Source organism: Orbicella franksi, chromosome 1 (genome assembly GCF_964199315.1).
Source record: "Orbicella franksi chromosome 1, jaOrbFran1.1, whole genome shotgun sequence".
Classification (NCBI taxonomy): Eukaryota; Metazoa; Cnidaria; class Anthozoa; order Scleractinia; family Merulinidae; genus Orbicella; species Orbicella franksi.
The window spans coordinates 38,213,655-38,228,117 of NC_138145.1; the positions used below are offsets into that span (position 1 = coordinate 38,213,655).

General features: G+C 38.9%; 1 protein-coding gene across 1 annotated transcript in view; it reads left to right on the forward strand.

Moving 5' to 3' along the window:
* Positions 1-14,463, forward strand: part of LOC145498797 (uncharacterized) — a 309,169-nt gene that overhangs the window by 275,854 nt on the left and 18,852 nt on the right. The window lies entirely within an intron of this gene.

Consider the following 14,463-nt stretch of genomic DNA (forward strand, 5'->3'; position numbering starts at 1 on the left):
ATTGGGAAATCCAGATAATAGTAATATTTAAACAAATATTAATGTTACAAAGTTATAGAGTCTCAGGCTCTAAGGTAATGTGGTCAGAAATTATCTTGGTGGCCTTATAATCAGAAGATTGTTGTGTGAATACAGGGGGGATAGCCTATTTATAACTAAAAATGAACTTCATTTATTGAGTTTTAACTGGAAGTTGTTATTACCCAGATTTTATGGTAATTTTATTCTCTTATATGCATTTATTTTTAATTACCCTTTTAACAGCTTTGTATTCCATGTCTTCTGCCATCTTAAGATAATCAGATGTCATGTACTTCTTGTGGTTTTTTCTAATAGCTAAATAGCTTTTTTTCTAAACTCTAATAGCTATGCAACTAGTTTAAAATAATTTTCACACTTTAGAGGCGCTAAAAGCAAAATACAGAACTGCAACAATTCGAAATTATGACAAGAAACAAAGAAACAATAATAAACATAAAAATTTTAAATTTTATTTTCGCCAGCCTCAAACTTCCTGAAGTACAGTATAATTAAAATTGGATATTTTATGAGAAAACATACCTCGGTGAATTCTTCCTCGAGTTGAGGCCAGATTTTGAACTCTTTTGGGGATTCAGTCCTACACCTGTTACACCAACGTGTCCAAGATTTATACGAAGCACTGCTTCGATTTCGGCCAACTTGGTCTATAATTCGGTGATACCGAGTGAGGACAGGATGACCGTGATTACTTACGTGAGTGCCCCCAATCGAACAAGTGGACGAACACGAGCATGTCTTCCCGACGAATTTGATCGAAATGCCGTTGACATACCGATTCATACGGTTCAAGCCCATCAATTCAACAAACTTGAGAAGTTGATGTCCTCAGAACAACGTTACAGCAACACAAAAGCTGCCTAGTTTTAGCCTTAGCGCACATCGTAACGTAAATTGCCACTGGCTCGCAGCTTGCGAGCATGAACTCTCACGAAACAACAACAATTTCACACCGTGTGCAAGTTCAGTTTGGCTTTGGCACAATATATAATATTAACTGAGAACTATCCAACAAATGAGCGGAGTTTAAAAGCTAAGTTTACAGTGTGCGCTCTAAGTTTTGTATCTTTTTGACTGTCGATAAGACTCGCTGCGAAAACATTGTTAAAGTTCCAGGCATTTTGTAGTTTTGTTAAGGTGTACCGCTGACCAGCAAAATACTGTATCGCGCCCCAAAAAACGTATTTCCGCGGTGTGTTGTCCGGGAGACAGGTGATGAGTATAGACCAATCGTCTTGATGTGACACTAAATTCTCAGAACTTACGTTAACAAAACTATATGGTAATTGAGTAGAGAGAATTAATTTTCTCTGAGTGTTGTTTAAGCCTAAATCTCTTCGATTTAACTCACTATTGCCGCTAAGCGACTGGTGGTTCAGTGTCGGTTGCAAGTTTAGGGCCTACTTACATGGTGAAAAGTTGTCCCTGCTGAGAATGTTTCCCACTCACCCCTCCCGCGACCCACTGTTACCGAGCGATTATAATGTATGAAAAATTAAAATTTCCTTCTTACCAAGCCTAGAATTTGCCTTCTCCTTCAGATAAGTGTTTGCTTGATTCCAGTTGTTTTTCACCTAGGAGTCACCTCGCGCACGACACAACTTCTGACTAGCGATTTAAACAGTGCGCAATTACTTTTAAAAAGTGTCGTTTATGGTATCATATTAAAAGTTCCATTTTTTAAATTGTTAGTGGGGATGAGTTTTCTCTTTGCGTTTTCGTCACTCAGTTTTTGACTTTTACTAATGTCCAGGAACTCAACAAACAAAAACACAACTGAGCAGGAAAAGTACTTTGCTGAAGCGTATTGGATTGTTTGCAGATTCTGTTCATTTGCAAAACGCATCAATCACTGAGTTTAGGTGGTCCAGTTAAGAAAGCTGTGTTTGAATGCTTGATAAATGATATTGATCTCCTTATAATACCATTTAATTTAATTTGCCTCAGGCAAATATCTTGTATTACTTTAGACTATGCGCCTACTGGCGCCTCGAGAACTGATGATGACTTTAGGGTAGTTACTGTCTCTATAGTTATATTAATGCGTTTGAAATTTAATTCAATCTAAATTTAGCACTAGATAGTTTTTGATGTGTGTTCTAGTGCCTCTTGTAAATAAAGTGAGATCATTTTTAACATCACACAGTTTACTCGCTATCCCCTTTCTTATCGGTTCAGAGCTGTAGTCCAGACTGGAAACCATGCATTCCTGGTTTGCCTTCACTAATATGCAGCAGCTAAGTAAATGCATGCCGGGATGAAGTGCATGATTTCCGGGAGTTAACGCACGGTGCCTGAGCATCTTGTATATAACGACCGCGCGAAGGCCAATATTCCCCAGTACGGCTCGAGCAAGCTAGGTTAGTAAGTAGTTTATTATATGACCACCGGGACGTGCTTTCAAAAAACAAAAAATACACGTGTTATGACCGTTTCCATGGAAACGGTTCTTATGGCAAAATCCCGACCCAGAAAGAACGAAACAGAACGCTGAGATCTGCTTAATAACTACCTTGCCATAAAATACAGGCTGCTACTGATAACATTTGTCATTAAATATTCCGGATACTACAAAAACCTCCTCTAATAGGCCGGTAAGTCCAAGAATCAAAACTCCTGCCAGGAGTAATCTGCTAGAATTCTATTACTGACCTGCTTTAGCACATGCGTCATACTCCTGCCGAAATTGTCTAAGTAGGACTTTACGCTATCCCATAACGAAAACAACTCTGTAGTACAAACAAATCTAAATACTTATACTAGCCTTATTGTACAAAGAAAAACAACAACAGTTGGTGGGATGTTTTGTAGGAGAAGCATTACGTACCGATCAAAGTCAAATTCAATCGTTCTGATATAGCTTGATTGACAGTAGCTCCAGTAAAACTTCGTTCGAATTTTTTCGATTGATAACTTGGTTTTCCAAAGTGCATCAAATAATTTACACTCGCGAGTAGCAAGTTACCCTACCAGAGGAGGGAGGCACTGAGGATAGCGACGAATGAAATCGGAATTGCTTTACTTTGTAGGGCATTTCCAGGCGTACCCATCAAGCATGCGTGAAAATACATTACGCAGGCGGGATGCGGGAGATTTTAAATAAGTTAATAGCGGAATGCGGAAGAGAAAACTGAAAAACGTTCTTCCTCTGTAAACTTCACAGTCTTTCTAAACAAATTTCTTAAACCGCACTTTATGATCAGCTGTTTTCTTGGAATTTCTGGAAACACCCGAACCTGCAATTCGTACTTTTCACTTTTCAAAGGGAACCTACTGTAGTAAGTAGCTAAAATGGTATTGTTTACCCTCTCAGTTGACAATAATGTAGAGCTGTGACATTCATAAAAACCGAAAACGAAGACTTATGGCTAACTCAAAGCTGTTTGAGTCTGTGATGTCGTGGTCTGTTACAATGGAAATTAGGAAGAATGTATCGATCGCATCGATCGTGGAAAGTTTATTATAAAGTGACTGACATAAGTGGTAAATTCACATTCTCTCGTGTCTTAATAATGCGCAGGAAGAATTAAAAAAGATCGAGCGACATCAGCTAAATTCTTCTTAGCCTGCGAGCGAGCTCACGTTGGAGAACAAGGGCGCGTGGCATAGCAGCGAGCGAGAAATCCGGAAGCGAAGCCGCGACACGAGAAAGTAAACTTTGCGCCTCTTCACCAGATTCCTTCCCGCCGGATCGCATTGCTCTTCGTCGCTCGCGTGCGTGACTCAAAGGTGAGCCTGCTCGCAGGCTAAGTTCTTCTAAGGTCGCCCTCTGTCTTTAAAGCATGTCAGATAGGAAAAGATGTAACACACCCTAGATAGTTTTTTTCCTCTAGTCGCAGGGGAAGTAACTCAGTATCATTTCAGTTTCTTGTTGAGCAATCATTGCGTGAATATCTGTGAACATGCTCAAATGTCACAAACGGCCTTATGACAAAATCACGTGAACCCAACAATTTCGTTTTTGTCTTCACCTGGCACGTCAGATGCTGTGAAACTGAAACTTTTTTATGAATGTTAATTACACGAGCGACCCTATTATGAACAGTGACACGGGGAAGTCTCTATGCAATTTTTCTTGAGGAAAGCGGACGGCTGAACACAGACCACTGTGCAACGGTAAGTTACTCATTATTTTGTTTAAAACAATATTTGATTACAAGTTCGACTGATAAAAATTACCATACCAATTTTGCTCATTCGGGATATCGAAAAAAGCCTCCTCGTATAGTTGTATGGCCTAGTGGCTATTACCTTGAGGTCCTAAATCAAATGCTCTTGGCACCAATAATTTGCTAGCAGATTGTTCCAGTGACCCACATAAGCAAATGCTTTATTTCACTCTTAACCAGTTTTTCGAATTTACCACATTCAGAGTTGGGAGTAGACTGCAATGAATCAATCCACCCCAAGTAGAAGTGAACACCTTAATCATAACAGGTTGATCCTGGACAGAGGTTTCTCTTCGCCACAAACAGATGTTCTATAAATACTGTCCTTCCTGTACGGAATAACAAAAAAACAAAAACAAAAACAAAAACAAAAAAACAAAAAAAAAACAAAAACAATATTACGTACCGCAAACACGAATTGAATCGTTCTTATATAGTTTGATTTAGCTCCATTAAAACTTCTTTCGATTTTGTTCGATCTTGATAACTTCAAAACCGCGTATTACATTAAGCTGCCGGAAGGACGAAAATACTAAATATGACGAGAAGAAAAAATATCAGGACAATTTCTTTAGACGGCCTCTCGAGGCGTATTTCCTGCCGCTTGAGACAAAATCCACTCCTCACAGTTCATTTTAGTAACACCGTGGAGTTAAGAAACGATTCGCAATTTGCTGTTTGTCAATGCGTATCCCGCCATTAATTGTTAAAGAGTGCATATTATGTTTTTACGAAGAAGTGTCATATTTCGGATCTCGCCTCTTGTTCAAACCCATCGCGCATTCCACCTAACCCCTGCGAAATACATATCATCCTTTTTCCTGAGTGTTTCATAGAATTCACTGTCGACCCTTTCCGATGTGAAATTCCCTGTGGTAGGTAAAAGTTATCCTTTATTTTTTGGTCTTTTCTTAACCAATTAACAATTGAATGTACTCGAGACTAATAGCAAACTCCAAGCTGTTTGGTTCTGTGACTTCAAGGCCTGTTACAACAGGAATGACGACGGATATCATCAACAGACTGACACAAATAGTAAATTTACTGGCGGTGAACCTGTATGTGAGATTGTCTTTTAATACTTTGGCATTTAAAAGATTGATTAACTGAAGTATCAAACCATATTGGTCATGACGAAATTATTCCGAGCGGTCTGGTTTTTTATATCGGTGAACATAGAAAAGGTCATAAACGGCCGAAAGCAAAAATCACGTGCAGACAGCAATATCATTTATTTTGTTGTTCCGCTTATGACGTCAGATGCTGGGAAACTGAAATAGTTTTACGGATGAATAATTTGAGTGAGCAACAGAATTATTAACAGCAACACACAAACACGCTTCTGCAGTTTTCTTGAGGAGAACGGACGGCTGTATACAAACCACTGCGCAACGGTAAGTAAGTCATTGTTGTCGGCTTCGGCTAATGACATTTTACCATATCCATCTTGTTTATTCGGGATATCACGAAAACGTCCCAGTTAATTTTATTGCGTCTTGGTTAAAGCAGGAAGGTCTCGAACGAAAACCTTTCCTAGCAGTAATCTGCCAGAAGAGGATATTTGAGCTGCCTTCGCTAGCTTAAGTTATTACTACACATCCTTCCCGACTTCAGGCTTGAGCCAATAGACTGCAATAAATCGATAACACACCTTTTATTATAGTTAGGTAAGGAAGAAATTGTCCATTTCCCGACCCAAGAGGACAATACACTGAGTTCTCCTTCCGATACCTTCCTGGAGGGGGTGGGGGAGGCACTTAGAACTACGAGGAATAAAATCTGACCAGTCAGTTTTATTTTGTTTGGGCTCTTTAGGTGCATTTTGTGTTTCGTGAGCTAATAACGTATTCCCTAAGAGATCAGTTTCGCTCGCACAAAAGTACAAAATACGTTTCTCACGGGAATGCTTCGTAGTTTTCAGTTTTCAAAGGAAGCTCCACTATGGTAAGCAGCTAATCTTGTATTGTTTGTCCTCTCACTTGACAATAATAACTCGTTACCACATTCATAAAAAAAAAACACAGGGAAGGCTGAATTCGAACTCGAAGCTTGTTTGTTCTGTGATTTCCTTAGCAGAGGTCATAAATGGCTTTATCAGTCAAAGTGCACGTGCATACGGCAATGTCTTTTTCGTATTTTGTTTCTCTTTCCTCTTGTGATGTCAGATAATTTGAAACTGAAATATTTTTGTGGAACCATAATTTATGCGGACAGCACGCTATACTGTAACAATGTCACCTAGACGCCCCTCTACAATTTTTCTTAAGGAGAGCAAACGGCTGTACACAGTCTGCTGCGCAACGGTAAGTTAGTCGTAATTATATTTTGTTTCTAACATTATATAATTTCGGCTTCCACCTTTAACAGTTACCATATCGATATCGCTTTTTCGGGATATCCCGAAAACCTCCTCATATAATTGTATGGCCTAGTGTTTATGGTCTCGATATCCCGAATCAAATGCTTTTGCCAGCACTGCTAGTGCTCTATTAGTGACCTGCTTTAGCTAATGCCTCATGTCCCTACCAATCTGTTATGGAATACATTTAGGCTTGAGATAAGACTGCAATGGATCAAGAACACACCTCTATGGTAGTCACTTTACAAAGACGTTGATCATCTCCACCAGGATTTTTCAAATGGGGGGTGGGGGGAGGTCACACTGTGTCAAAGTGGGAGTACTCAACAGATTGGCATGTCGTTTTTGCCACCTGTTGTAGGTTGTTTCCTTCAAAAAGGCTTACAAAAGGGGGAGTCACGGGCACCTTAGAACCCCCCTCCCTAAGCTACGCCCTTAAAGTAGAACCTAACTCTGTCACATAACGGGCTTCTTTCAGTTACGAAATGCTGTACACATACTGGCCTCAGTGAAAGGACAATAACTAATACAAATTTGCCATGTTTTGCTCTAGCAACATCACAAACCAATCAAACTCGAATTAAATCGTTCGCATATATCTTGAATGAGCTCGACAAATATAAGTTGGATTTTCTTCGATTGATAATTTGGGTGTCGCAACAAATCAAACGAGGCAATGTAGGATAACGAATGAACTCTGAACAGTAGTAGTAGTAGTAATATTTTTGTTTTGTTTTGTTTTGTTTGTTTGATTGTTTGTATCTTTGTTTTTTTGTGGCCTCTAGAGGGGTATTTCGTGGTCATTGAGCTAATGCGCGCTCCTTGGAAATCACTTCACTGAAACTTTAGAGTTAACAGAGAAAATGCGATTTTCTGTTTTCTATATTATTCTTCTGTATCTTACCATGAACTCTAAAAGAGTCGCGCCTCCAGCTCGCCGAAAAGAGGATATTATCTTTCCACCAAGGTATTTTTACCCCGTACCCTTTTTTAAACTCACATCCCGGATACCCACAAACGCATGCGTGATACGATCATCTGTTTCCTTGAAATTTGGGCTATCTCGTCTGCATATGAAAACTAAAGAGAGCAAAGAATGTAATACTTATTAGAATTACTCTTTTATTTAGCTGTCTTCCAGCTATTTTATTTGTTTTGGTCATTGTCTGCCTTTATCTTGCAGGGGAATTCCCTCACTCTTATTTCAGTTTCTTAGTGGTGGTTTCCCTTTGATGTCAAGATAGTGTAACTAAACACCGTAAATTTACATCGTACTTCAAAACATGAGCTTTAGCTCTGCCAGAAAAGTCAATATTAAATACTATTAAATCATTTCCTGTGGAAGAAATTTGCATGTATAGCGTGACAAATGTTATTTGGGTTGCGAGCTCTAACAATGAGTCACGCAAGAAAATATAGTCACGCGAATGAATGCTCGCTAAAAGTAACGCATTTCGATATACAATCTGCTTAACTTCTTCTTTTTTATTATTGAAACAGTTACTGTTGTTGACGCGGTTTGATTTTGGATTCATCCTGTTGTTCTGAACAGACTGGTGAGTACAAATTACTTTACAGTAGGAGGATATCATTTAAAAGTTCTTCATAACTTGTGTGCAAGAAGCAAAACTTTGTTTATTGTGGAAGGTGCTGCATTCCCTAACCTGGGCTTAATTAATTTACCGTACTTCTGTACGAATTAAAACGGTTTACGATTTACAATTTTTTGGAAGTGAAATTAACTGCAGTGAAACCTGTATTTAGTGCACACCCTTAGGACCCTCATTAGTGTCCGCTTAATACAGGGTGTCCGTTCAAAACAGGTTCTAATATGTCGTGCGATAATAGTTAACTAGTAACTCTTTTATAGCACAGTGTACCACAGTGTAAGATCAAACATTGCTCATAGAACAATGTTCAGTCAGTAAATGCATCAATCTGGAATAATCGCTTAGCTTTAAAACGACATCGCTGAACAATGTTAAAAGAGTCTCAGCTAGACCTCTAGAAGTAAAAAGCTCTCGAAGTGTCAGCTCGTTGCTGGTTTTGTGCAACTTGGTGTCCGCGTCCGCTTAACAGAGGTGTCCGCTGAATGCAGGGTTTTTTTGCAGTGAATGTGGGATGAAAATTTTGGGACTTCAGCTAGTGTCGACTTAATAGAGGGTTTCCACTTGATATGGGGTCCGCTTAATACAGGTTTCACTGTAAATGCTGTTTCGTAGGATAAGACAAGCGAACTTTCTACAAAGTCGATTCGACAGCCACTGCACAGATTAGACACAGATTACACACAGATTAGCAGTATGGTTCAGGTCTTCCAAAACAACATTGTTAGCCATGAGACTGTCAACATTATTAAATTAAAGCTTTGCACTGTTCCTCTTTTTGTAATGGGTGACACGTTCAGGTGAGCTTAGTTATCGTAATCACGAGAAAGAAAAGAAATTCCGAAGACACTACGGAATTTCTTTTATTTCTTGCTATTTTACAGTGGAACTCTGTTAATACGGTCATCAACGGTCCATGAAAATTTGGCTGTATTAATTGGTAGGGTCAAATTTCATGACTGGTCTAAATTGAGTGAGGTCTTAACATATGTATCACAATTGCACTTGTAAAAAGAACTGTTCTTTAATCATTACATACCATATTAACGATGGAAAGATGAACATAACTGGTTTGAGTGGCAGTATAAACGGGATAAAATTATCAAGGATTATCCCGATTGAAATATCAGAATGTGGTCGTTGGCCGTATTAACGGGGTGGCCGCATTAACGGGGTTTTCTTATAAAGAAAAGTATGGCCGTTTCACCGAGACAAAAAAAGGTGGCCGTCATAATGAGGTGATCGTAATGCGGGGTTCCCATGTACTGGAAACAATTTTGGCAGAAACATTTATCCCTCTGTAAACGAAGTGATGCACGTTCAATTTGCCTTTAAAGCTATTGGACTTTCCCATTAGTATGTTGACAAAAAATGGAGATAGCAAAAAAATTAATGACACACTTTAGAAGAATTGTTTTAGTTCAACTGGTTTGAGCCGCGTTTGAAAATAATACAAAATTTAATTTGCATTTTTCCTTGACTTCCACCTGCTTTGCAGGGGAAACTCTTACAGTGTCTTTTCAGTTTCTTTCACTTTTGGTTTCACTTTCATCACAAGATCGAGAAACTGAATACGGTAAGTTTATAAACAGCAAGCTGTCTGTGACTGATAGAGTTAGATGTACATAGAACAAATTATGAATCACGTGACTGATTTTCTTCATATTCTAAGAAGTATTAGTGAGTCAGCGAATAATTGTCCGCAAGAATCGTCTGCGCAGTGCTAATTGGTTTAACTTTACTTTCTCTTCCAAAGAGCGAACAACAACATACAACAAAGAACTTTGTCTTGCTTAATAACCATTTCCATTTATTCTCAATGCTAAGAAACCCAGTACACTTTCAAAGCTATTGGACTTTACTGTCAGTATTTAACAAAGAATGGGAATAGAAACATGCAACTTGTTTTCGAGTGATTTTATTTGATTGTTATGATCAATGTTTGAACTCCTATTGTCTTGCAAGGAAACTCCCTTAGTTTTATTTCAGTTTGTATCCCTTTTGGTTTTCTTTTCACCAGAAGATTAAGAAACTGCACACGGTAAGTTTATAAACTGTGAACTGTCTATGACCGATAGCGTTGTGAGCACATATAATAAGTAGAGCTGATTTTTAATACTTTAAATTTACACTTGGAGAGGTTTGCATGAATCGCGTGGCTGATTTCTTTTTCTTGTAAGAGCAATTACTAAGTCACGCGAATAATTGTTTGGAAGCATCGTTTGCGCAGTAATAATTCGATTAACTTTTCTCTCTCTTCTACTTTTCAGAGGAAAAGGTTCTGTTATTGACGCATAGTCATTTTGGTTTCATTGTGGTCGACTCACCAAAACTAGTGAGTATATATCATTGTTTTAATAGCTTTGTTATTCATATTAGACTGAAACATTAAGTAAGCTGTTTGCAGTCGATCTAATTTTTGAATGTAAAGAAAGAACCTGGGAGAATTTGTTGCCGTAGCGTCGACCATAATCACTGACTACTCTTAACGTCATGTTATTAAAGGCTAATTTGAGCCAGCTATAGTTAATGACGCTGGTGTGACTGAAACACGATTGAAAAATGTTTTAGAAACATTAGTGTTCCAAACACTCCCGAAAGGTAAATTTATTTCTCCAGGCATTGAGTAACTGTGATTTGCCGTTTTTCATCCCGCATCCCGTCCCTCAATATCAAATTTAAACGCACTTCCTGGTTGAAATGGGCACATGCTGCTCAAGCCAAAATATTTTTGTCCCGAATCCCACATCCCGCATTCCACATCCCGCCAAGATTTTCAGCTTATCTCGCATATTCCTCCAAGTTTATGATTTGACACTCCAGAAACTTCGAAATAGATCTTCCATGGATGACGTATTATGACAATCAGTGTTTTCTCGAAACATCGAGAACTCCTCAAGTGGTTTTCGGGGTTTCATTTTGCATCGTCTGGTTTCTATCTTAACCAGTTAGAATAATATAGAGCTCGATTATGATATCCACGACCTTCAAACAATCATGCAGTGATAATTAACCCCAAAGTCAATTGTTTGCTGTAAGAAACGGAAAGTTTTTAGCTCTGTGAATTGATATTGTTGCCAGGAGATGGCGGCAGAAGGAAATCAATGAGATTGTGCAAACTAAATTATGAAATGAGTGCTCGCGTATAACAAATATGAGGAATTACAACAGAACGATGGCAAAAGCCATTCGTCTTTAGTTGTCGTATTTGTCTTGTGAGCAAGTCAGTTAGTTTCTATGAAAAGAAGGCGAGGAACGTAAACTTTATTCATTAATCAACTCATAGTTAGAAGAGGAGAAACTTGCCAAACTTCTAAAGAGCAAACAAAGATGCCACGATTTATGTTGGAAGGTCCACAACAGTAAACAGTCTTTCGTTTTGCGATCATATATAATGAGATTTTACTGTCACGCCAGTAAAATATAGTTAAAGGAGCGTGACGTACGTTCTCAATAGGGAGCTTACGAATCGACGACTTTTGCACGACGCCGCCGTTAGATTGCGTGACATGTTCACTGCGCATGCGTTTCTGAGCACTTCCCAGCTTCGCGCCAAAGTCGACGACGTCGGTGAGAGCGATTTGCCGGCGTCTTGGAAACAGGAGGCCGTGAGGTTAGTTTTCAAAGTTTTCCCTCGATACTTCGGGTATTTTTGCCAGATAATTTAAGTAGCACATTAGGGGCATGTCCTTGATGTTTGATTTTAATTTTATTTGCCTGTTTTCGTTCAAGAAACGACCTTCTACAGTGCCATGGCGAACGCTATGAGTTCAACCAACACTGAAAGCGGTCAAAGCACGACACGGTGTGAATGAAAAGCAAATTGCTGTATGAAAAATCTTTCATTTTAATCACGCTTCACTGAAATATAAGACATTTTTTGGTGTACAATGAATTTGAAAGGACTAAAAGGTTTTAGCATTCGTGTCGACAGTTAGAAACAAGGACTAGATAGCTCAACTAGAGAGCTAGGCGATGTTTTCCTCTGTTGTTTTGAGTGGTCTTATAGCCAGCCTAATCTTTTAGAACCCAGCGTAATCTTTTACAAAATTTTTCTCGACGTACAGCTGCGCTTTCTTTTCTGCCATGTTAGCACATTTTGTTGGTCTGTCTTGAGTATATTTTCTCTCGAGCTCCTGAGACAAAAAAAAATTGCCGGTCGCGCATAAACATCGTCGTCTTTACTGCGAATCGTAAATTCAAATTTCTACAGGACGACGACGCGAGACTATAAGGTGACCCAACGGCGCCGTCGTCCGAAAGTCGTCGATTCGTAAGCTCCCTAATGAGCCGTTCATGACGGCATCACTTTCTATAGAGCTATTGAGCAGTTATATTTCAAAGGTCAGCAAACTGTGAGCCTTATTGTACCTAAACCTAAAACATTCTAGTTTCTTTACCTTCTGAACGTTATAACGTACCATAGCATTGGTGCAAAGCATTAAAGCACTGTTCATGTTTAAGATGTTATACGTGTTAGGGTAAGCTGTTCGGTAGTACAGCCGTTCCTACTGGCTTACAAGCAGACGAGCGTCTCCATATAAAAGCTCGGAAAATTGTTCAGAGTCCATTCTGAGTTCTGAGTCTGCGCAGCGACTTCCCCCAAGCTTGTTGTTTTTTCATCGCCTTTGAACATCGCTTGCTAACCGATACTCTTGTCCGATCCAGCACATGCTGTCTGTCATTCAGCTCGTGGTGCTGGGGAGATAAGTGAGGTTGTTTTGTCACGCCATCGCCGGAAGTCGCATGGCCTAACCAAACGCAAGGCAGTGTTCCCCCATTAACGCCATCACAAGTTGTTTGTATTTGAGTAATAGCTCTGGTTCAATTGCAAGTCGCCACGGTTAACTTACTTTCGCTAGGAACAACGACATTAAGTAGGCATAAATCACATAACCGAAACTTTTTACTCGAGTTATATAGTCTGTGAAACAGAAATAATCACTTATTGTGTTTAATGCACGGTCAAGACCGAAATGAAAACAAAAACATACAACAAAGAACTTTGTCGGGCTTAATAATCATTTCAATCTATTAACTATAGTCAAAAACGCAATATGCTTTAATAAACATTGGATTTTGCCATTAGTTATTAATTCCACTCTTAATAATTTGCATTTGTTTTTGTTCTTCAGTCTCTATCACTTTTCATTTAATTTCGTCCGAGGATCGAGAGACTGAACACGGTATGTTTGTAAACTTTAAGCTGTTCGTGATTGATACCGTTTCATACACATACAACGTGTATTTCAAAGCGATGTTTAATAGTTTCAGTTTACACTGAAAGAGATTTTTCATGAATCGCGCGCGTGACTGATTTTTTTCAGTTTTTGAGCGCTGTAAGTCACGCGGACAAATAAATCAAACGAATTATTGTTTGGAAGTACCGTTGTGGAGTAAAAATTTGCTTAACTTTTCCTCCTTAACAACTTTTACAGGAAATATTATCGTTGTCGGCGCATATTGGTTGTAGTTTCATTCTAGTGACTCAACAAAAGTGGTGAGTGCAAATCAGATTTAGCTTTGTTATACATATTGGACTGAAATCATCACGTTAACTGTTCACAGTCGCTCCGCTTTTAGGAGAAGACTGACAAACCGAACACAGTAAGTTTATAAACTGTAAGCTATTTGTGACTAGTTGCGTGCACATATACAAGATCTAGAGTTTACACTGGAAGAGACGTCACGAATCGCGTGACTGATTTTCTTCCTGCTGTAAGCGCCAAAAGTGAGTCACGCGAAAAATTTAGTCACACAAATGATTGTTTGGAATCACCGTTTTTCAGTAGTAACAATTTGCTCAACTTTACCTCTTTGCTTACTTTTCAGGGGAAAAGGTCCTGTTATTGACGCGTATTGGTTTTGGTTTCACTCTGGTGACTCACCAAAGCTAGTGAGTATAAATGATGATTTTAGCCTAGTTATAATATATTCATAGCAGACTGATATAGTGATGTAAACTGTTCACAGTCAATTTCATTTTCCAATACAAAGTCTGAACCTGAGAGAATTAGTGACCGCAACGTCGAAGCTAATCACTAACTACTTTTAACTCTGAGTCATGTATTTAAAGACTAATCAAATCCAGTTATAAGTAGCGACGTTCGTGTGACCGAAACACGATTGGCAATCTGTTTAAAAAACTCTTCCTTTTCAACTCATTAGTGTCTCGGAGCACTCACAAAAGGTAAATTAATTCCTCCAGTCACTTTGTAACCGTAACTCTTTTTTCATCCCGCATCCCGTCCATCAATTCCAAATTTATCCCGCATTTCCTGGTTGAACT